The 24,766-nt window shown below is 37.6% G+C and overlaps 1 protein-coding gene across 1 annotated transcript in view; it reads right to left on the reverse strand.

Moving 5' to 3' along the window:
• SULA (NAD(P)-binding Rossmann-fold superfamily protein) overlaps nt 1-24,766 on the reverse strand; it is a 222,543-nt gene that overhangs the window by 188,435 nt on the left and 9,342 nt on the right. The gene's annotated exons all lie outside the window — the stretch shown is intronic.

The raw sequence follows: 24,766 nt of genomic DNA on the forward strand, positions 1-24,766 counted from the left end.
AGATGGAAGATTTTAACAAGAGTGATGCATGAACTACAAAGGAAACATAAGTTGATGTATTGCAAATCGCTAAGTAACTAAGATCTTTGAGAGATCTAAATGACAATATGTAAGACCATATTCCCCTCGCTATAGGACATGATGAATGGACAAGCCATTGAAGGGAGAACAACAAGAAGAGACATATGTGGCGAAAATATAAAATGGACGAAGTTTGAGAATAAAGAGTCCCAAGCTACTAATGAAAAGGTTGATATTTGATGTTGTGCGCTTGGTTGCTGGAAAAATTTGCATGAAGAAGAATATTAGAAACCTGCTTTTTTCTTTAAAAAGGGCATTGAAGAAGTTCATAGAACAATATGCTATCCAGCAGCAATCAAACCTAAAATTGTTTAAGAAAGGCCTTGATAAATGAATCTTGTAAATATTACAACTTAAAAGTATTTAATCACAATCAAGAAGATTAAAATTTGTGAGTAGATACCATTCAACAAGAAGGTAGATAAGATAAGTTTATTAATGTCCAACAAGGGACCACAAACAAATCTAAGGGACTGAAGAGAATACAACAAGGTCACAACCAACAACAAAAGCACCAAACGATGTCTATGAAAAGAACAAAACAAGATAGCAAAAGGAAAAGAGATAGAGCAAGAAAAACCTAAGTACTTCTCACAGGTGAGCAGTCCAAAATCAAAGGATGCAGCTTGAGGGGAAGGTGCGTAATGGGCCTAGGCCATCTCGAGGTACCGCTAGAGGTACAGTGGTGTTGTCGAGTATACCCTCTATGAAGTCTCACAAGTCTAGCGTGGCTCAACGAAGCAAAGGAAAGGTCGAGCGACCTCTTTGTCCCCCAGGTAGGGGACCTAGGAGTGGAGGATGCGATGGGCTCGTATGAAGCCTATCTCGGTGAGTACCGAGACTCAAGAGTGTGATTGCGGAGCCGCAAGGCCTCTTGCTAGTAAAGTCCAAGACACTATTGATCGGTGTATTTGAAGAAAGAGGAAAGGCTCCCACACCCTCTGAACAAGTAGTAGAATCTCCCCTAATCTCATAGTAAATGAGGCAACGACAAACAAAATGCATCTCAAACTCCACCTCCCCAAGAGAGAAGACGAGGCAAATCCTATCCTCTTTGTCTATCTAATAGTCTGTCTGAATATGTAGCCAGTACGAGCTGCCCTGTAAGACCCCAAACAGATGTGGAGGGCATGAGTCCAGTGGCGAGTGAGGTACCAAGGACGAACAATGATCTCGTCCTGAATATCCATGTAATGCCCAACATAAAAGGCCATCCTTGGTCAAAGTTCCCTCGGAGGGTTACTCCAAGTCGTGATAATGTATTGTCTATAGATGTCAGCCTTGACACACACATTTAGCTTCTGTCAAGAGGGAAGGAAGTGGGTTGGGCATTCAAGGAGAACTAAAAGGGGGGAAGTTGGTCAATCGAGATCCCAATCAAACCAAGAAAAGTAGAGGCCTGGGATAACCAACATTGGGACCTACCAACAAGATCAGCCCTTGTGAACACATCAGAGGAGCAATAGGCCAGGTAAGAATATGTGTGGTGACCCTCAAAGGAGTCAGCAAAGCCTTGAAGCCAATGAATAAGCCAAACCATATCAAAGATGGTACCTAGCCTGAAGAGATGAGCACCGAACATAGCCAAGATGATACTGTGGGTGGTGGACTAATACCATCTAATGATATGCTGAAGCGAAAGGGTCGGGACTCTCTTAATTGAAGTCCATTTAGACTTCAAAAGAGAGGGCTCCCAAATGATAGAACCATAGAGGACAGTCAATCTAACCAAAGAGTCCAAGAGAGACACCTTGGTCATGGTGTCCTTGAAGTGATATTTGAAGCATTATCTCTCAAGCATAGTTAGGAAGCCAAGCCCCTTGTTGACCAGGGGCTACATGGCAAGTCTCAAGCTGAAACAAGGTCGAGAGAACTTAATCCCCAAGTAAGTATAGGAGATGGTGATCTCAATCTCACGGCCCTAAAAAATAGAAGTGGAGATCAAAGGTTGAAGACTATCACTCGAGTCTTATCCAAGTTCACAACTAACTATCTCGCATAATAAAAGGAGGCCAAACCATCAAGAATCTACCGGAGCCCCTCTCGAGAAGAAGCCAAAAGAACAACTTCCTCGGCAAATAGAAAAATGGATATCAAAACCTGGTGTAAGTAGCAGTCGTCCCTAGGAAGTCCTGGAGGAAAGTCTCAAGCCCATCTATGTAAATACCAAAGAAAGTGGGGAGAGAGGACAACCTTGCTTCACTCCGATGATGCTTTGAATAAGATCTAAGAATCCCTATTGAGTCCTAAACATGCCAACCACACTCTCATAAAGTAGTCAAGTGAGTCTCTGAGATCCCAATCTCCCTAAATCTCTAGAAGAGAGTTGTCCGAGGAATGAAATTGAAAGCTTTGGGAAAGTCAACAAAGTAGTAGTAGACTTTCGTCGAGCGATGTCAAGCCTCCTCGATTATAGTTCACAGAGTCAAAATATGGTTCATGGTTTGGAGATCCGTATGGAAACCATCTTGCCCCCAAGCCCAACAGTGTCGACAATCAAGCTCCCTAGTTACAATAGTATTCAACACAGTGGCATAGAGTTTGGCAAAAGTATGCCAATCATGATAGTCATGTAGTTGTTGGGGTCCAAAATAGACCTAGTCTTATGTATCGAATGGATGATATGCCACGACCAGAAGTCAAAAAAGCCAATAAAAAATAAATTTGCTAAAGAGCACTATGAGAAAGGAGCCCAAAACTGTGAAACCAAGCTTGAAGAGCTCCACTTGGAACCCTTCCTCATCTGTAGTCCTGCTACTATTTATGTATCTAATAGCCCCACTAAGGTTGGAGAAGGTGAAGAGGTGACCACTAGGCAAGGAGTGAGGTGAAGTGGGGCCAGTTAGGGATCTCGCAGAGAGTAGAGGTGTGGGATACTAGAGCATTGTGATCTAGGGGGGAGGGTGGAGGAGGATGTTGAGGAAAAAGGGTACGCCAAAAGAGCTTCAAAGAATACAAAAGAGAGGCACAGAGAGATCTACATTGCATCATGAAGAAACTCTATTTCTTATGGCAAAGAAGGTGGCGATAGTCAAGCCTCAACCAGGTGAATTTGGGGGAAAAAGTCGAGAAAGTCGAGAAAATCGGCAGCCAAAGGACTTGCAGTCCTCATCAAACCATTGATTCATAAGATAGCTACTCCTATGCTTGGGGCTACAGGAGAGGAGGGAGGTGCGGTGGGGAATGAAGAGAAGGGCAGACTCCCACATTGTGAAAGCAATTGACCCAAACATAGAGGCAACATCCTCAGAGTCAGTGAAAGAGTCTTGGAGGATTCTAAGGTGGTGGATGAAGAGATCGCGATCACTCTTGGTAAAGCAAAAGGAGGTGCAGGTGACACGAGTGAAGAGGGTGGTCACAAGGGTCACCTCGAGGGGGAAGGGGGTGAGAAGGAGGGGGAGGGGTGAGAGGAGACCCTAGAGACAAGGCTAAGGAGGGCGTGGTTGGCCAGGGGGAGGCAAGAGATAGTGAAGTGGCTAATGGAGGGGATGCAGGAAGAACGAGAGAGGGCATGGTCGACAACACTCATGCCACTGCAGTGAGGCCAATAGGTGAAATAACCAAACCCAAAGAAGCAGGGAAGCTCATTAAGGATCACCAAGTCTAAAGACTTGCATAACTATAGAAGATAGCAAACATATCAGGTAAGGGGGACCCTATCTATCCGCTAAGAATCATTGCAAGCCCAAAGTGTCTGGATCTAACTCCATTGTACAAACCAAATACGACCCATGAACGATCATGAAGGGAAGTCTGATGGTCCATAGTCCATGCACTAAAATCCCAAAGAATGATGATGTCACCCACGGCAAAAAGACCTAGTGATGTGCTCATGAAGGTCCTCAAAAGGGTCAACACTCTCTGGGTTGTAAACTTAGTATGAGGAAGTCAGCGGCAAATAGCAAATCACGATGAACGTGTCCCTATAGTGTGCCATTGTCCAACCAATACAGATCAACATGAATCTAACTAAGTTGTCTGAGTGAGCTACAGAAGTCATGCTGAAAATGCAATCTCTGACCAAACAAACAACCCCACCAAATGGCTAAACCAACCGAACCACCTGACCTCATCCCTAAAAGTAAACAAATAGTGATTATTGAAAAAACTTAGGAGAGGATGGGTACGGCTCTCATGAGTCTCTGTAACAAGAAGAACGTCGATGGAACCAAGAGTATCCTAAAAAAGACATGGCAAGGACCGTAAAGAGTCATTATCATTCTAGCATTGGACAAGCAAGGAGCCACTATGAGGCTCTACTCTACCCCATTATCGTGGAGAATCCCGAATAACAACTCTAAGGTTCCTAATAACAACCCACTTCCCATCATGTCTAGCTTTTGTCACAAGACCCTGTGCCTTTTTGTAACAACTAAAACTCTCTTAAATACTCTTTAATTAATCGAATAAAAGTTTGCTAGTTATCCATTCACTTGAGAAAAATAAATGAAAATAACCAATTAACTACATTCAAGTGATAAGCCTTAACTACCAACTGAGAGTTAACTATCTTTACAAGAAACAATCAAATTAGATTAATCCTATGTTCCCCGAGGACGCGTTCCCCCCAAAAAAACCAGCGTTTCGAGGACGGGGACGTCCCCGTCCCAGAAACTTCATTGGGGACTTGCATCCGTCCCCAATTTTTTAACACACAAAAAATTAAAAAAACAAAAAAAAATGTCACTTTTGTCATCCCCATTTGCTGTCCCCTGCCGTCCCCAAAATTGGCAAAAAAAAATGCCGTCCCGGAAACCCGTCCTGCTGTCCGCTGCCGTCCCCGTCCCGGAAACTCGGGGGAACATAGGATTAATCAAATATATCAGACATGAAGGTGAAATGATATCTAACTATAATATTTGAACTACCATTTTATATAATCAAAAAAGTAACTACATAAGATAAAAAGCTGAAACTGAAATAAGATGTGAATGAAAGAGAACAATGAAATACTAGCAAGGTTCAAATCACACCATGTCATTGATTGATCATTGACATGAAGTAGAATCCGATGTGTTATGTCCAAGGCTTGGCATTCAGAGGAGAGGAGAAGCATTGACAAAGGCTTAACCTCCCAACCACAGACCTAGTGTAATCCCCACTCATCCTCAACTAAGAATGACCCTACCCTACATGGGATAAGGCACATATACACCATCTTGTCTTGCCACCTGAGCATTTTGGTGTTAGAGTTGTCAACTACATAGTCGGCTAGACTATGAAACCCTCCTAATAGACTATCCATCCTACTATGAGCTATCCTGACCTCTAGTAATCATAGTAGCATTATTCGCCACTAAACCTACCCTGACCAAGGATTTCCAAAGGACACTATGTGCCCAATCACCCACCGCTCAACTTGACAAACATAAACAATACCCAATTTACCACCATGAGTTGGCTGGATTACTAATTTCAGATTGTAATTTCATCTTAATTCTGATACATCTTTCTATTTTCTACAAATTGTTCATCTTGTCTAATTTGCATGGACTAAACCACTCATCTTTGTCATTCTTGGCCATCCTTAATGATCCCTGTTGTAATTTTCCAGCTTACATTATGTGGTTTAAATGATATAAAGAAATATCTTTTGCCTCTCAAGAGTTCTTTGAATGTGGTCAAGAAAGAGATATGATTTCTAAGTAATTAGACACCCTTCAGCAATGGGTATGCTTCCAAATCTCAGTGACACATGAGATCAATGCCATTGTATTAGGAAGCATGTGGCCTATACACAGTATCTTCCTCATTACAATACATGAACTTTAGAGAGGAATGTAGAAAAAGAAAAAGAAATAGATTGTAGCCGACGACTTCTTACATGATTAGTATGACAGACCATTATTAGTTACACTTTGCTTGCATATAATTTTACAAAGTCCGATTGAACCATTTAGAAAAACAAAGAAATTTATGCACACCATCTATTATCGGCTAAGAATTAATAACATAGAGAAATTCATAAACGACGACCTAATAGGACGTTGCAAAGTATACATATCATGTGCTTCTTACTATCCAAGCTACAAACACCAATGAATCTCAATTGATTAGCATTATTCAACGTAACTAGCAAAGCAATTAAAATGGTATGAAAATATTTTGATTGATCACTGCACATTGGCAATAGCAAATGCATAAACTAAGGTCAAGTCATTGAGTGACTACAATTTCCAACTATATAGAAAAGGCTCGGTTACTACATGTGATGACCCAAATTCCTAACATTTATTTAACTCCTAGTTATACGACCAAAAATAAGCAAATTTACATTTTCATGAGTAAGGAGTTAGCTATTATAATAGATTAACTAATTCTCATGAAATATCATAAATAAGAAATGGTAAAGAGAGATCATTATCAAACTAATGCATACATGAAATAGAAAGATCATTAACTAATTGATACATTTAAATATCATTTCACATGTGGAAAGGAAATAATGCAACAACAACATAAATAATTACATGTCTAAATGAATTTGGATGCACATAGAAAGGAAATAAGATACACGTTAACCGCATTAGGCTAACAATATAATCTTGATCTATCTTGTGCAAGCCTTGGCATTGGTGGAGAGGAGAAGCATTAACAGACGCTTAACCACGCAACCACAAACCTAGTGTATCCTGACTCAATCTCATCTAAGAATACCTTACGCAGGAGAAGGCACAGGAATGCCATCTCATCCTGCCACTTGAGCATCCTGGTGTTCGAGTGTCAAGCACCAAACCGGCTAGACCCTGCAATCACTTCTAATAGCCTATCCATTTGACCGGTGGCTATTTTTACCTCTAGTGGTCACAGCAATATCAATTGGCACTAGTCCTACCCTGGCCAAGGATTTACATGGACACTATGTGCCCAATCACCCACCACTCGACTTGACAAACCAAAAATTCCTCAATGAGCCACCATGAGCCAAGTAGGTTATAGTTTTCTAGACTTAGCTTTATTTTTCATCTTATATTATTACTGATATGATTCTCAATTTTGCAAGACATTTCCACATAGTCCAACAGTCCATGACTTACATCTTTCATCTCAGCCTTACCCGACTGTCCTTAATGATCATTGATGTACCCATTACACAATCATGATTTTCATAAATTTCTATTACACAAAACAAGTCTTCCCACTCCTTAAGGGAGAGTTATTAAATATGATTACAAGGTAATTCCATGGTTCAATCATGAATTAAATGTTAGATGATACACTACCAAGAGGTAAGCCCTTCAATCTTAGATACACACTAGTGCTTTAATGTCTTTGTACTTGCAGCCTTCCCAGCTAATTATCAAATAAATATTTATTAAAACATGGCCATGATATATTACGGTAGACTTTGGCACTCACAAGGTTGTTTGATTTTTATGACAGAATTGGTAGTGCGATTTCATATCATTCTATGGTGGATCTTTCATGAAAAATGTACATGTGAAATTCAATAGTATTTGCAAGCTCGAGGACCAATTTTTCAAACAAGAAAAACATAATATCAAATAAAGAGCATTATGAGAAATCTAAGATGCAACCAGATGAATATGAGACACTGTAAATATGATGCAAATGCTCCAACTATGAGCTTCTACGGTAGAGGTCGCTTGAAATGCAATATCGACAAGATGCCCCCTACACTCTTGATGATTTCAGTCATTGCCACTAAGGATGATATCGTACTAGCAAGACAATATTTGCAAGATGGATGTGAAGTAAATGTAAGAGTGCTCTTTCAGAAGCAACCTCTAAATGGTTGCGATCAGATATCTTATAGATTGAGGCTCAATAACTTGGGAATCTGAGCCTGAACAAGATGAGTTATGTGTGTGGAAAGAAAATCCAAGGTAGTGAACAAGAGTTACAATCTTGAATTAAAATGCAAGGCCAAAATAATGAGTAAAAAGAATGTGGTCGATGGGCTAAAGCATTTATTTAATTTGTCACAAGATAGAAATAATATAATATTACCAAAGTTTTCTTTTGTAGGTAATATTCCCCATGATTTACTATAATGGCACTTATATTATTTACATATGTTTGTATGTGTCATCTACATATATACGTACATACACATTATATTTCAAATACATGTATTACTTGTATATGTTCTAATTTAAATATTTGTATACATGCATACACATATGTATACATGTGTATTCTGAATATAATTGTACATACATATACATGTAGGTAACATGAACAAATGTACGTAAACACTATGATTAGCATTATAGTAAATCATGTCTGTTGATACATGAAGAACTCTAGATCATCCAAATTCTCAAATCAAGGTAGCAATTATTTAATTTTTACTTTGTTTACTAGTTCGAGTGAATATATGTGTCTGTGTATATATCATGCATCTTTATTTGATTTAACGACCTAGTTAGCTCATGGTGGACACTTGATCTATGTCTAGTTGTCCTAGCCTACATTCCCTGACCATGGTGGTTTAGTTTCATACCTGTTAGCTTTGGTGGCAAGATGGTGCTCTCATATCCAATTCCCTTTCTGCCAATGCTTTCCTCATCGTCACGCTTCCTGCAAGAAGAATTAGTATGGTGAAAGCATACCTCCATAACATTCAACTGAAATTTGTAATCATAACTAATCGCCAAATTAGTTGTTATGGCAGGTAATTTAACCAACATCTTCTTCTTCACATGAAACATGATGAATAACAATTGCTTTCATTCATATGAACTTCAAAAATGAGCAACTGATTTAACTAACCACTTGAAATATCAACAGTTAAATGAAATTTCCAAATTCAACAAAATGGGGGATGTAACATACCCCCTCTGTGTTTCACCATCCTTGATGAATATTGCAATTAAACACACAAGAAACATCCATAATGGAAGAAATAGTTGTCATACAATCTTAACTAGCATCATGTGACAATGTCTCAAAATTTCAAACTAACAATATCAAACTATAGTTCATGTTCTTGGAAATAGGTGGAGATATTTCTGGAAGATCTCATCATAATCTTCCCAAGTAGCATTCTCTTCAGCATATTGATCCTGCTAGACCTTGCACTAGGTGACTTCTCAATTTCGTAAGCAGAGCTTACGCACTTCGAGTATTTTGAGTGGTTCTATTCCCACCCCCCCATGTCTTGTACCTACAAGAAATTCTAGTCAATAACATGCCCATTATTGGTGACATACTTTTTAAGATAAGATGCATGAAAAACATTATGCATTCAAGCAAGGGCTAGAGGTAGGGCAATTCTGTAGGTGATAGGATTTACGACTTCCAAAACTTCAAAAGGTCCCACACATCTTGGGGTCAACTTGGCGTTCTTGCCAAACTTGATAGTAGTTTTCTAGGGTTTTACTTTTAGGAGAACATTTTATCCCACTTTAAATTCATTGGGAGTCCTCTTAGCATCTATATAACTCTTTTGTCTTTTATTTCCCTCTTTTAATTGCTGACGGATTTGAATTACCTATTCTTCCAATTCTAAAAGCATCTCAAGACCAACAATGATTCGATCCTCAATCCTATTCCAACTTATAGGTGTCCTACACTTGCGTCCATATAGGGCCTCAAATGGTGTCATCTTGATAGGGGGCTGGTATGAGTTGTTGTAATGGGGAATCAACTATTGCCTTATAGATGGTAGAATTCGGCCAAAGGAGGATATATCTCCCAATAGTATTGTTGATCAATACAATATACTCTTAGAAGGTCCTCCTGAACCTGGTTCAACCTTTTTGTCTGGTCATGAGTCTCTGGATGATAGGCTGAACTGACATTCATTTTTGTCCCCAAAGCTGAAAACAAGGGTTGCCAAAACCTAGATGTCATTCTGGCATCTTTGTCTGCTATAATCTTTTTAGGAACTCCATGAAGTCAAAAAAAAATTCTTATGAACTTGTGGGCGATTTCTGGTGCTCCATCAATTAGATTTCTTGGAATGAAATAGGCTGCCTTAGTTAATTGATCTACTACCACAAGAGGGTTGCCAAAACCTAGATGTCATTCTGGCATCTTTGTCTACCATAATCTTTTTAGGAACTCCATAAAGTCAAAAAATCTTTCTTACGAACTTGTGGGCGATTTCTAGTGCTCCATCAATTAGATTTCTTGGAATGAAATAGGCTGCCTTAGTTAATTGATCTACTACCACAAGAATAATGTTATGCCTATTACTAGTCATAGGTAATCCTTGGATAAAATCTATTTTGATTATTTTCCATTTCCATTTTGGAACTTCATTTGGGTGTAACAACCTAGCTAGGTACCGGTGCTCATCCTTGACCTTCTGGCATTCCAGGCAACCTACTACAAACCTAGTTGTTTCTTGCTTCATGTCCTTCTAAAAGTATAGTGGTTTCATATCAGCTAGCATTGTTGTTACTCCTTAGGTATGTACATCCTTCCACTATACCTTAAGAGTCCATATGCTTCCAGTTGATAACCTTCGTATCTTATGTCATGAGGGTCCCTTCAGAGGGCTTGGCGCACTTGATTGTAGAAATCATCTCCTAGTAGATTCTAAAGCACCTGCTCCCTAAGCCAGGCATTTATTGTTATTATAGTAGAGATATGTCTTCACCTACTCAAGGCATCAACTACTCGGTTTTCTTTCCCCTTGATAAAGCTGATATCAAAATCATAGTCTGCTAAGAATTCCAACGACCTTCTTCGACAAGCATTAAGATTGGGTTGAGTAAATATGTACTTGAATCTGTAATGATTTGATCTGAGTTCAAAGGGTTTCCCAATCAAGTAGTGTCTCCACATCTGTAGAGCATGGACGATGGTTGCTAATTCAAAATGATGTATGCAATGGACGATGGTTGCTAATTCCTAAACTCATATGGAATGACTTGGTCCTCTTACATCAAGATGCCTCCCAATCCTTCTCTTGATGCATCAGTGATAACCACAAAGTGACCCTCAAGGACAGGTACTCTGAGTATTGGTGCAGTAGTTAGTTTCTCCTTCAAATATTCAAACGTTGCTTGACATTTCTCCAACGAGACAAACTTCTTACCCTTCCGCTGCAAGGTAGTTATGGGATATGCTATCTGAGAGAAGTCCCTAACAAATTTCCTGTAGAACCCGTTAACCCCAGGAAGCTTTTGACCTCTGACACATTCCTAGGTACTGATCATTCCTTGACTGCTTTGACCTTTGGTGGATCTACTACAATTCCCTTTGCTGATATTATATGCCCTAGATACTAGATTTTTTTAATAAAAAGAGCACTTTGATAATTTCCCATACAACTTGTACTCGTGCAATCTCTGTAGAACTATCTCTTAAGTGTTTTAGTGCTCCTCATTTTGAGAATAGATAAGGATACCATCAATGAATACCAACACGAACTTGTCCAAACAATCTTGGAATACACTATTCATAAGATTCATAAAGGATGCAGGGGCATTAGTCCACCCGAAAGGTAGAACTATGAACTTATAATGTCCATAATGGGTTCTAAAAGCAGTTTTATAAATGTCTTCCTCCTTAATCTCAAATTGGTGGGAAACTGATCTAAGATCAATTTTAGAAAACGTTGCAGCTCCTCTCATCTTGATCAAATAAGTTACCAATCCGAGGGAGTGGGTATCTATTTTTTATGGTGACCTTGTTAAGCAACCTATAGTCTATACATAGCCTCATTGTCTCATCCTTTTTCTAAAGAAATAACACTGGGGTTTCCCAAGGAGAAACGCTAGGACGGATGAACTTTTTATCCAATAATTCCTGCAGCTACACTTGCAACTCCATAAGTTTTATAGTAATCATTCTATATGGAGCTCCAAATATGGGCTTTGCTCCTGGTACCAAATCTATGGTAAAATCAAATATTCTAGAAAGGAATAAGCCAAGTAGTTCTTCTGGAAACACATCCTGATAGTTCCTAAGATAGGGGTACTTTTCCACAAAGGATTCTTTCATTCTTTCCCTAATCTCACCTTACTCAAGAAAGTAATCATCTTGATATACTTTTTTATAGGTTTCCCTTAGATCTTTTATTCTTACTGCATAGATTTCACACCCTTTTCTTCTACATCTCTTAAGTTGCATGGCTGATATTTGAAGTGGTTTTACTTCAAGTCATCTAGGCATTCTACTTTCTTTGACAATCAATCCACTTTCATCTTATGTTCGCTAAGCCAATTTATCCCCATGATAATGTCAGGACCCCAAAAGTGTTGCATACAGATTAACCTCAAGGACAGGTTTGGAAAGTCTACCTGAGCCTCAAACAGACCTTGATCTACCCAATTCTTTGATTGGTTTGCATATTCAACAGTCCAAGGTTTTGCCATAAAGCTACTCCTTTTTGGAAATCTACTTAATATTTTTGGAGATATAAAACACTCAGTGGCTTCAATGTCAATCAATATAGAAAAGGGGTTTGATTTTTTTAATATCGGCAGACAACTCACTAGCTAGACATTGTTGTAAACTGCTGCACCATTGGAGTTAGACGCCTCAAGGAGAGACACATTAGCAAGCGGGGAAATACATTGAGGTGTCTAACTCCAATGATGCAACAGTTTAGAACAATCAGTCCTCACCCGGGTGTCTGCATCCTTCGCTGTCATCTAAGGCAGAGGAAACAGGAGAAGTAAACCAATAGGACTCACCCTCACCAAGCAGCATGATTCACTGCATGAAGGACTTTCGCTCTTACATGGAGGTTCACCTACGGCTATGTCCTCCCAAGGGCATTTATGTCATCTGAAAACTGACACAAAGATGGCTCTGCTTCACTTCTGTTGCGCATGAGGTTTGATCCGATGCACCAATTGTTGATCCCCAACGTTCACCTTCTCGCAACGGCTCCTTACCAAATCGCATAGGTACGCATAGTTGTCCCTCTTGTTCTCTTTGCGTGTGTGAGAATACTGTCATTAAATGTTTAGATGATGATGCCCAACAACTTATCTCTCATCAAACCCCCCACTTGGTTGAATCAGGTCTTGTCACCAGATATAACATTGAGCAACTTGTACAATTGTCTCGTATGGAGGCTACAGTTAACCAGGGTGGTCATCCTATATCTCCTTTGATATCTTCCTTGAATTCAACATTATACCCCTCGTCTCTTTTTGATAGACCCCATCCTTCTTGTAGGCTCCACTTGGCGAGATCCTTACCTCCTTGTCAAATTAAACCTCCTTCTAACCAATCTCAGAACAAGTAGTTGTATCACGCAAGTCATTCGTCAGCTTCCTCTTCTCTTCACTCAGTAGCTAATTGGGAAAATAGGTTGGTGGTGAACCTTTCCTATGCCACCATCAACCCCCTTTCTTTTAACTTGTTGAAGTGTGGTCTTAATTTTTCTAATTCCCCCCACTCCATTCCTCACTTTCATTTTCTTCTTGAGATTGAGAATGCTCTCTGATCCGTCCCGTCTAGTATTGCAGAAGAAGTTAGGCAAGATTGTGTTGTCACTCTTCGACATGCCAAACCACCCAAATGCAACAACTCGGGTGTAGAATCACGTGCTTTCCATGATTTTGTCAATAATAATGATATTGTTATTACCAAGGCAAACAAGGGTAACACCACGGTCATCCTAAACAGGCAAGACTATATCTCTAAGATGCTTGACTTACTCTCAGATCCTAGTAGCTACAAGATCCTCCCTTGTAATCCATGCTCTAGGATCTTGAATAAAGTCAAAGTATGTGTGTCTAACTCCTTTGATGACATGATTAAGAGAAAATTGGTGCCTTCCAAGGAAGTGATCCCTCGCATATATGGGGCTCCAAAAATTCATAAGGAGGACATCCCCTTGCGTTCTATTGTTGACACCATAGGATCCCCTACTTATGTGTTAGCATTTCATCTTGCCAAGATTATCTCTCCCTTATTGGGGCACTCCAACTCTTTCATCAAAGATTCTTGCCATTTTGTCCAATTTATAAAGGACGCCAAGTGGGAGCCATGTGATATCTTGGTCAACTTTGATGTTGTCTCACTCTTTACCAAGGTTCCTATTCATGACTCCGTACGAATTGTGAGGCGTAAGGTTGGGGATGAGATCACTAGTTTGGTTGAGTTCTACTTGAGATCCACTTTCTTCTCATTCCAAAATGTCATCTATGAGCAAGTGGAGGGGGTGGCAATGGGTTCTCCCCTTTCCCCAGTCATAGCAAACCTCTATATGGAGTATTTTGAAGAGATGGCTCTCCACACCTTTCCCCTCAAACCCAAATGGTGGAAGCGTTATGTTGATGACACCAATGTTTGTTGGCCACATGGGCTGGGAAAACTTGAGGAGTTTCACGAGCACATCAATAAGCTTGCCCCCACCATTTCCTTCACCAAGGAGCTTGGATCTGACAAGTTACCCTTCCTTGATGTTCTTATCATGAAGAAGTCTAATGGTACCTTCAGTCGTTGGGTGTACCGTAAAGCCACCCACACTGACTTGCACCTCCACTCTTCATCCCACCACCACCCTTCCCAAAATGTTGGTATCCTCAAGACTCTTTCCCTTGGAGCCTTTAGAATTTGCAATGTAGAAAACTTACCCCAAGAGCTTGACCATCTGTGCCAAGTTTTTAAGTTCAACGGGTACTCTCATAAGCAAATCTCCAAGGCCCTTACCCAAGCCAAGTCCTCTTATCTTTCTTGGAAAAGTCATAAGATCTCCTCCAACCCACCTCCCCTTAATGTCTCTCTTCCTTTTGTGGAGGGCATCTCCCAAAAAATTGGCAAAATCTTAACCAAAAAGGGCCTTTGTGTTTCCTTCAAACCCCTTTCTAAGTTAAGAAATTGTATCCCCCTGCTCAAGGATTCGCAAAACTCTCTTCTAGACTCTGGAGTCTACAAGATCGAGTGCTCTTGTGGCATGCCCTATATAGGCAAAATTGGTCACTCTATTATCACTAGGATCTGAGAGCACAGTGCCGACATCAAGCATAAGAGGGTACAAAAATCTGCCCTAGCTAAGCACTCATCTTCTACCAAGCATCATATTTGTTTGGAAAATGCCAAAATCTTGTCCAAGGAGGACAATTATTTCAAGAGGAAGTTGAAAGAGGCCATTGCCATTAGTTATCATCCCATTAACCTCAACCGTGATGATGGGTGATCCATTAACCATTCATGACGCCCCCTGCTCAATACCCTTGATAGCCTCCATTTTGGCACGCTCAACAGACCCCACCATCCTTGATGCTTTCTTTGACTTCACTGCTTGCTTTTTCTTCAGTTTCTTGTGTAGTGTTGTTTCCTCCTTTCCCTCCCCCTCTCCCTTGCTCTTCCGTCTCTTTCTTTCACTTTTTGTTGGCCTGCCGATTCGCATCTCTCTCTCTCTCTCTCTCTCTCTCTCTCTCTCTCTCTCTCTCTCTCTCACACACACTCATCATGCATTATTCATTTGAGTGTATTTCTTGCTTAGGTCTTGTGATCTTGTCAATTTTTATTTTAGGGGTCCTCTTGTTCTGAGATCTATTTATTTATTATTTTTTGTGCGTGTATAGGGCCTTTTGATTCTGTGTGTTTTCCTTGTTGGTTTATGGTTTCCCTTTATATTGACTTTGCATTTTATTTTCTCTTTCATTTTTACGTGCATTGTAGCTTTCATAGTTTCTTGCACTCACTTCTTTTGTATATGTATGTATGTATGTATGTGTATATATATACATATATACGTATGTATATATACATATATTTATACCTATATATACATATATAGATACATATACATATATATAGATATATAAACACATCTATATATATATATATATATATATATATATATATACAGCTATATTTTCATAAACATACACACACACACACACACACATATATATACATGCATACACACACATATATAATATATACATATATATATATATATATGTACACACACAAACATATATATACATGAAACATTTTATTTTTTATTATTTATTTATTTATTTATTTATTTGTTAAGTGGTCTATTGATCTTGTTAGCCATTTATTTAGTGTCTCTGTTCTTTTTTATTTTTGTTCGGGTATTAGGATTTCTTCCTTTAGGGGTATGTTCCTTGTTGGGTTGTGATTTCTTTCTATTTCCCATTGTTGCTTTTTTTTGTGTTACTTTCTAGTATAGAATTTTTTAGACATATAGGGAGGTAATATGCATAAAAATATAGATTTGTATATAATATATATTCGTAATCTTGTCTCTATAGTAGACACATATATATGTGTCTGTGTATATATATATATTCATAGATATATACATATGTACACATATACATACATATATATATATATATATATATATATATATATATATATATATATATATATATATATATACATATGTACATATAGATATATATGTGTGTGTATATGTAGCTATATATTTATATATATCTACATATATACCATTATATATATACACACGCACACGCATATGCTTCATTATCGCTGCTTTTATTAAATGTTATATGTTTTTCTTGTGTTTGATTTGTGTTCTTTCTCCTTTCATGATTTTGTCTCCTTGGTTGATTTTTTTGGGGTTTTTCCTTTTAAAGTTTTTAATTCTTTTTGCCCTTAATCTTTTAACTCTCATTTTTTAGATTTTTTTTTAGTGTTGCACTTTTCAATCTTTATTCTTTTATTCTCTGCATTGTTTTGCGTGCTTTCCCCTTCTCTTCTTACAGTCCTTAAGAAAGGTCCAGTCTACATATCTTTACTATTCTGCACTTTCTCATCCTCATGATGGACCATGTAGTGTGATCTGAAACATTGATGATAAAAAAACACACACAATCGAATCCGAAAATCTACTATTGTTAATTGATAAATGTTATCCAATTAAATAATGAACTCAACTTGAAGAAATGCAAAACTAAGTTGAAAAGTTTTGTACTATTACCTACATTTTGTGGTAACAAAATGCAAGACAACACTCTGAATGTGCAAATGTTCAATAATGTTGAAGAAGTGATTTTTGGTTTAATCATGAAATCTGTAGAACTATATCACCTTGCAAGGACAAGTTAGACAAACACACACATGGTATTCATATAACCAAATTTAACTAATGCTTAGATGGAAATCACTCATTGAACAAATTCATTGTATTTAAATAATTCTCAATGCTGCTTAGTAATACAAATGAATACATGCAAAATGGCAATATACAGAATTTACCACCAAAATGGAACCAACAAAGATCCTTGTAATGATATAATGTGAAGAAATACACTAATTATGAGGGGTAGTATGATGCAGAGTTAATGGCGCCTAGAGCTGCAAGTTGACTGTTAAGTGACCAAGTTAGGAGGTATGATTAAGTGACCACATCTAGAGCTGCAGGTCATTGGTATGTTTTATGGCGCCACTAGGCTCTCGCAACAGCCTCTCAACAAAACAGGATTTAGCTATATGCCCAAATTGTTGCGAGTCTAATGGAGTAGCTTTGAATTGTTTCAAAATAGCCTGACTCCCACAGAATACCTCACAGGATGAATCATAGACCAAGAACCATTTCTTCCAACTCCAAAATGAATGGCAGGTACCCAATATCAATGATTTCTTTGAGTCGATAAGATTGATAATACTGCTAGCATTTTCTTTGACCATGAGTCATGAACTACAATACAATTTTCACTCCTTAAAACACCTAATATTGATTACACCATTCCATCACTGCTATCGAACAAGTTAAGCACCAAATGATAAGTTTTTTCATGAACTTAACACCGCAGTAGTGTTTAGATTTTGCATCCAAATTGTAGAGTCCAAAGGTTTTTGTCTTCAAACCTAGTAGTCTCGAAGTGACTAATGGAAGTTTGTTTTCAAGAGTTTCTTCAAACACATCCCTTTTCTGCCAATAGCAGAATCTGCTCATATCCCCTTTGAAAGGTTGGTGCACGCAACATTATAAATAGATTGCATGCCAACAATCAGACAAAATAATGTTATTTTAAAACATTCCCTTACACTCTATCGACGCCACATCCTCAAAAAGCATCTTATGATATGTGACTCCAAGCAAGGATAATAGAATATTTGTTTCTACGCCAAGACGTCAAAGCACAAACTATGACTACTTGGCATCCCTAAAGAAACAAAAATTAACCTATCAATATGAAAATAGGCTAATCGAGCATCCACAAGGATTACTCGAGAGAGGAGGACATGATAGTCCTCCCTATCATTGCTTGCCCTCAAGCAACCGTAAAGCTAGATGTTGCAGACTATCTTCACCTTCCCATGTTGCATCCTAAAGAGGTAAGTCTCTCCATTGTACCAAATATTCTTTGATTGCCCTATTCCTCAAATGCTTCTCTGTTACCTTGAACACGTCTACTGGAACCAAAATCAATTTTCCCTCCTCATCTAATGTCGAAAATCCTAGAGCAGGTGCAACATGTTGTCCAATGGCCTTTTTGAGACAAGAAACATGAAAAATATTAGGTAACCGACTATCAACTAGCAACTCAAGTTCATAGGCCACTTCTCCAACCTTCTTCATGACCTTGTATGGTGCATATGATTTAGTTCTAAGCTTTTTTGTACCACTCTTTAATGAATTTTAACTGTATGGTTGGAGGCATAGAAACACTAGATCCCCAACCTCAAGATATCTTTCGATCTAGTAGCTATCAGCATATATCTTTTGTAGATTGTTGGCATTTTGAATCCTATTTCTGAGAGCTCTGAGGATATTTTATTGATCCTATAACCAATCTTTTTCTAGTGGAGCTCTATTTTCCTCTAAGCTAAATCCATGAAAGATAATGGTTCATAACTGTAAAGAGCTCTGAAAGGAGACATGTCAATGGTCATATGGTATTTCAAATTATAATGATATTCACCTAAATACAGCCATTTGAACCACTCTTTATACTGCCCTACAACATAATTATGGAAATAAACTTCTAACTATGTATTTACCACCTTTGTTTGCCCAGCCATCTGAGGATGGTAGTGGGTACTGGGAGTCAACTCTGTCCATGTCCATCTAAATAGTTCCTACCAGATCAAATTGAGAAACTTGTTGTCCTTGTCACTAAAAATGGTCTTAGGTAGACCATGCAATCTAAAAACCTCTTTGGAAAATAACTCCAATACCAAAGAGATTGTCCAATAAGCTGTAATAGCAGAAAATTGGGCATTTAAATCAACCTATTAGCCACAACAAAAATGCTACCTTATCTTATACTCTCCGAAGACTTGGCATGAAATCCATGGACACACTTTATCATTTCTGCTTAGGAATAGGAAATGGTTGTAACAAACCAGCAAGATACATATTCTCAAACTTGTTCTATTGACAAGTCAAACACACACTGATATGTTGAAGGATGTCATCCTTGAGGCCCTTCAAAGAGAACCTCTCTCTGATTTGCATGTATGTCTTAAAATAACTTGGATGAGTATCATTAACAAACCTTCACAATCTTGTTCTTGAGTTTGAATTCAAATACTAAATAAATCATTTTTTATAGTAGATAACATCATCAAATACACTATACCAGTCATCCCGAATCTACCCATCCATAAACTCACAAGAAAAAGTATTTTTGGAATACTCAGCTAAAAGATGAGATTTCCAATCAGCCGAAATCTCGAAGAAAGCAACATGTAGCAGTAGGTGATCTCCTAGAAAGTACATCCGCCTAGATGTTCTTCTTGCCTTTAACATACTTGATGTCAAAATCATATGTCTATTCTTTGCTAACCCACTTTTTTTGTCTCTCATTCAACTCCTGCTCTAGGAAGTAACGTAAATCGTTATGCTTTGTCCTCACTACAAACCTCTCACCTACCAAGTACTACCAAAAGTTTTCCAATGCATGCATGATGGCCAATAGCTCCTTGTTGTAGGTGGAATACAATCTCTCGTTCTCCCTCAGTTTCTTGCTCTCATATGTAATAGGGTGTCTCTCCTGTATAAGCAATGCACCAATACCCTCACTAGAAGCATCACATTTTAAAACAAATGGCTAAGAGAAATCTAGAAGTGCTAACAATGGGCAAGTACTCATAACCTTCTTAAGCGTTTCAAATATCACCTCTACCTCATTTGACCACCTCAATGCTCCCTTTCAAGTAAGGTTTGTGAGTGGAGGTACAAGGTGAGAAAACCCCTTAACAAACCTCCTACAGAAAAAAAACAAATCCTAAGGAATCCTCTCAAATCAGAAACATTTCTCGGTGGTGGCCAAAGCTTGTATTTTTTCCTTATGTAGCTTAACCCCATTAGACCCTATCACATTCTCAAGGTACAAGATCTTTGTCAAACCAAATTCACATTTGGATTCCTTAGAAAATAACAATTGCTCCTACATAATGCTCAGTACCTCGTCCAAATGTTGTAAATGCTCTTCGGAAGATTTACTAAATATGAAGATATCATCAAAAAATACCAAAACAAACTTATGTAGCTACTTATTAAAATCATAAAATACTGAAATGTGGTAGGTGTTTTGGTGAGACTAAAGGGCATCACCAAGAACTCATAGTTTTCATAATGGCATCTGACTTTTTCATATGCACATCCTCCTCACAAACACGGATTCGATGGTATCCCTAACCAAGATCTATCCTCGAGGAGTAAACAACCTCGTACAACTTATCCAACAACTAATCAATGTGTGCGATAGGATAGCTATTTCTTATGGCTCTCTTATTCAAAGCATGGTAATCAATACACATCCATAAAGTTCCATCCTTAACCAAACTAGTAAAGAAGCGAATGGACCAGAGTTGGGATCTAATGTGTACCATGGAAAGTAACTCCTTAATCATTTTCTCAATCTCCTACTTGAAATGTCTCGATGGTGATAAGGAATGGTAATAATGGTCTTAGCGCCCTCCTCTAGCTCTATCACATGCTCAAACCCATGATCAAGTGTGCTTTCCTTCATTTTGTCATCAGAAAATGGAGGCAAAACTACGAAACTTTGCCAATTAAGTTTCAATTTTCTCTAATTTAACTCATTATATGGTTGGCGAAAATTGTTCAATGAATCCTTCCCAATTTATATTATGAGTCTTTATTGAAGGTTATCGTCAAATTGCTTTTGTTTTTGAAAGCTTGATTGGAATTGTCGAATCTAGTAACATATACTTGATTTTGTAGGCCTTCAAAGTCCTTTTTTGTGTTTTAGCATGTTTGTTTGGATAATTTGTCTTTCGTTTCCTTCAATCTCTTGCTTTCGGTCACACCCTCATTTCAAGCTATCTTAGGACTTAATTAAAGTTGTCAATCAAAAGATATTAAGGTTTAAGTGCATGCATAATCGGACTTTAGAACCCCGATTGCATATTTTAAATGTTAAACCTTATATTGCACTTTTTGATCTCTTAAGTTATAGCTTAAGTCATTTAACTTATAAAGTGGACATTTTAATCTATTTAGACATTATACATGCACTTTATAACTTAAATCACTTAAGTGAAAAGTACACTTTTTCAACCCATTTACACAACATATAAAAATGTTATGTATAATATGTAATGGACTCCAAAAAGTATGAATTAGACATATGCAAATTTGAAACAAGAAGTTCTTTTAAGTCATTTACATACGTAGTTGATGAGATATGCAAATGCACTCAAAAAGTAAGATTTGCCTTATTTTAAACATGCATTTGCATCTAAAAGTCTGATTTTTCTTATTTTACTCCATTTTAAGAGGCAAATTGCACTTTTGGAGGCCAACTGCATATACATCTAATACTTCTTCACTATGCAATATGTATTTCACCCTCAAAACCACAATTGGCTTTATAAAACAACTTGTTTTCCACCAAAACTACTTGGCTGGGTGGTTTTGCATGTTATTTTAAATATGCATTTCATTGTGAAAACCACGATTCACCTATTTGCATGTAAATGCAATATGCAATCCCCCTCAAAAAGTGACCAACTCCACACTTGCATTGTTTTATGCAAAGAACCCCATGCAAATGCACGGCAAAAGCACAATTGGGTGTTTGAGGCAAAATGAAACATGTAAATGCGCTCAAAAAGTATAATTGGTCTAAGACTTGAACTTCTTATGCAAACAAGCAACATGTGAATGCACTAAAAAAGTTGGATTGGACATTAAAGATGTTACATCCCAAAATTTTGACCTGATTAAATTTAATTTATAGCTGTTGAGATGATTAGTCTAAAACCATCATTTCCTCTGATCATGTGAGAAAGGAAGTTATAGTTAACCATTTATTTCATGTTAACTTGATTGTTCATCGTTATCATGTAAAATTGCTTAATGAAGATGGTAGTTAACTATTGCTTGTCATATGTTTGATGATGGTAGTTAGTCTTTGCTTGTCATATATTTGATGATGGTAGTTAGCAGTTGCTTGTTCTGTTTACTGGATCATGGTAGTTAGTCGTTGTTACAATTATCTATGTTACATTTTGGTATTGATTTAAAATGGGAAGAACTTGTTATTATTGTGGAAATATTGCACGAGTGGTTGCAGGAGCAAAGAAAGGGGAGAAAGCATTGCTAAACGGGATTTAAGGAATGGGGCACTACTTTAGTCCATTAGTCTGATCATTAGCTATGGCCTCTAACTACCTTGGCAAGAATCTAGCAACTTCATAACAGGGTACATACATTGGACATGCATGAGCTACTTGGGAAACATATAAAACATTTATATATTTAATCTTAATTAAAATTCATGATCAAAACCACTACCTTTGTTGTTTATATGTTGGCGTCTTCATTTTCTTCATCATTACATACATATATATATATATATATATAAGGTATGATGCCACCATGATATTAAATCTCCAAGCTCATCTCTATTAACATATATATAAATATATACATGCATACATCGAGAGGATATGAGGTTAAGATAAATCATAATTCTTTGAATTACGCACATATATAGATATACATATTTTAATAGGTACGACCTTGGACATAATAATAGTGTGATGACATCATTTCGAAAATTTTATATATATATATAGATAGATAGATAGATAGATAGATATTTGTTTATTTAACTCCTCAAAGGAGCTCCTTGATATTTTTCAAACTTATAAATCTCTATGAAAGACATTGAGTACATTTGGCACCCCTTTCTTTTTAAATTGGTGAACTCAAGAAACCGAGGATCATGTTTTAAAACTGCCACCTTGGGCCGCGGCTCATGATATTAAACTTCTCACATTGTCAAGGACGACATTCAGCTTTTCTTTCCTCTCGACTCTCTTTGATACATTAAAAAGATCGAGTTCCATTTACCTCAGGGGATTCTATGTATCAGATTTCTAGCATTTGTCCCTGCAATTCAAACGACTTGAGCCGCTCAGTCAAGACTTCCTAAGTCTCACTGATCATCGGTCAGGTTATGTTGATATTACTTACCTTCTTTTTTCTTATCAGAAATCGATGCCAATTTTTATCATGATAGCTCTGAACCTGTCATTGTTCCTCTATCAAATATGTTTCAATGTTACAAGTGAAGTATAGGTACTCAGCTCATGTCTGTCAATCTTCTCTATTTTTCTTCATGATCAACTACCAATTGTTTAGCATCAGATATGAGTCGGAATGCACAAAACGTGACTCTCATAATGAACAGTTCTATTCACGTCTATGAAACATCTTTTTGCAAATTCTGAATCAAAAGAATGGCTTAATGCCAGAGTTGTTTTATCTTTTGTTTTCAACTGAGAGCCAGCAATATAATGCTAATGGAGGAATTCCATGCTTAGCAGAATGATCAATCACCAAGGACTCATCCTAGTTGGAAGGACCAATGAAAGAGGGTGAAGAGGTGGAGAAGATCCCTGCAAAAGGAAGTGTTGGTCCGAATTCTATTTTCTAAGTGATGCTTAGTCTGTTTTTGGTCCATTGTTTTGAGCAAATTGGTGGTGTATTTTCTCTGTCAGATTTTGAGAATACATGGATATAGAATGATCCATGTTTCTTTCTGAAGATCATTCTGAGTTTACTGTAAATTGTATACAATTTTCAAAGAAAATGAATACAAATTATGAATTGTCCCCATATCAGTTCTTTCTGAACTTTGTCTCCTTTCGATTACTTGGTTATCTTGATGTTGTATAGGTAAAGGCTTGTGCAATTGAATGCAACCAATTAGGTTGTATATCTGTTTATCACTGCTGTTAATTCAATGGATTAAGTAAAAGCTCTGATGAATATGATAAGATTGTTGTAGTAGGGGAAAGGATTTTGAATGATGAGTTTTGATAAGAATTGCTGATGATATTTGTTATAAGGCAACAAATTAGATCTAGAAATTTGTAGTAGACTCTGAGCCCCAATGGATTAGGCACTGATCAAATTTGATCCAGCTGAAAGAGAAATATGTCACAAATGTTGTCAAAAATGCAGAATTAAATCAATTTTACTTTTATTTCTTGTAGATCTTAAAAGTTGGCCAGTGCTTGTTTGCATGGAATGTTTTAGCTTCAATTAGCCACTATTGCTGAGAACACCTGCAGATCTATAGAAGAATTTTTGGCCATATCTGTTATATGGGATGTGTTTATCAAGTTATCAAGAATTGTGTATGTATTTGAGGATTTGAGATGAGAATTAGAATGAAACTAAAAATAATCCTCATACAGTTTTCCCAGTCTTGAATCATCCCTGGGTATACCCACCCTGGTTTTGCAGAGCCAGAAGAGCAGAAAACCACCCTTGGTTTTGTTGAAGTTGGGCCCAAATGGTTTTGCACATACAATTGCTAAT

The sequence above is a fragment of the Cupressus sempervirens genome, chromosome 7 (assembly GCF_028749045.1).
Source record: "Cupressus sempervirens isolate cs-2001-9-10 chromosome 7, ASM2874904v1, whole genome shotgun sequence".
NCBI classification, from domain to species: domain Eukaryota; kingdom Viridiplantae; phylum Streptophyta; class Pinopsida; order Cupressales; family Cupressaceae; genus Cupressus; species Cupressus sempervirens.